This window comes from Protobothrops mucrosquamatus, unplaced genomic scaffold (assembly GCF_001527695.2).
Source record: "Protobothrops mucrosquamatus isolate PMUCROS unplaced genomic scaffold, P.Mucros_1.0 scaffold43, whole genome shotgun sequence".
Classification (NCBI taxonomy): Eukaryota; Metazoa; Chordata; class Lepidosauria; order Squamata; family Viperidae; genus Protobothrops; species Protobothrops mucrosquamatus.
Window position 1 is genome coordinate 1,375,865 of NW_015386425.1, and position 420 is coordinate 1,376,284.

The following is a 420-nucleotide window of genomic DNA, read 5'->3' on the forward strand; positions in this document are numbered from 1 at the left end:
TCTTCTTCTTCTTCTTCTTCTTCTTCTTCTTCTTCTTCTTCTTCTTCTTCTTCTTCTTCTTCTTCTTCTTCTTCTTCTTCTTCTTCTTCTTCTTCTTCTTCTTCTTCTTCTTCTTCTTCTTCTTCTTCTTCTTCTTCTTCTTCTTCTTCTTCTTCTTCTTCTTCTTCTTCTTCTTCTTCTTCTTCTTTTTCTTCTTTCTTCTTCTTGGCAGGATATATATTTTGTTATTAAAACACATCCTCCTTTTATCTTATTTGGTCTATCTAAACTGAAACCATCTCTTTGGATCTGCAACAGTCTATCAACCCATTTTAAACTTCAAATGGCTGTCTGAAATCTAAAACAAAATGATAAGCTTAGAACTTTTTCAGATTGTACACATCTTGTACACATGGACATTTAGAAGGGGATCCATCCTAT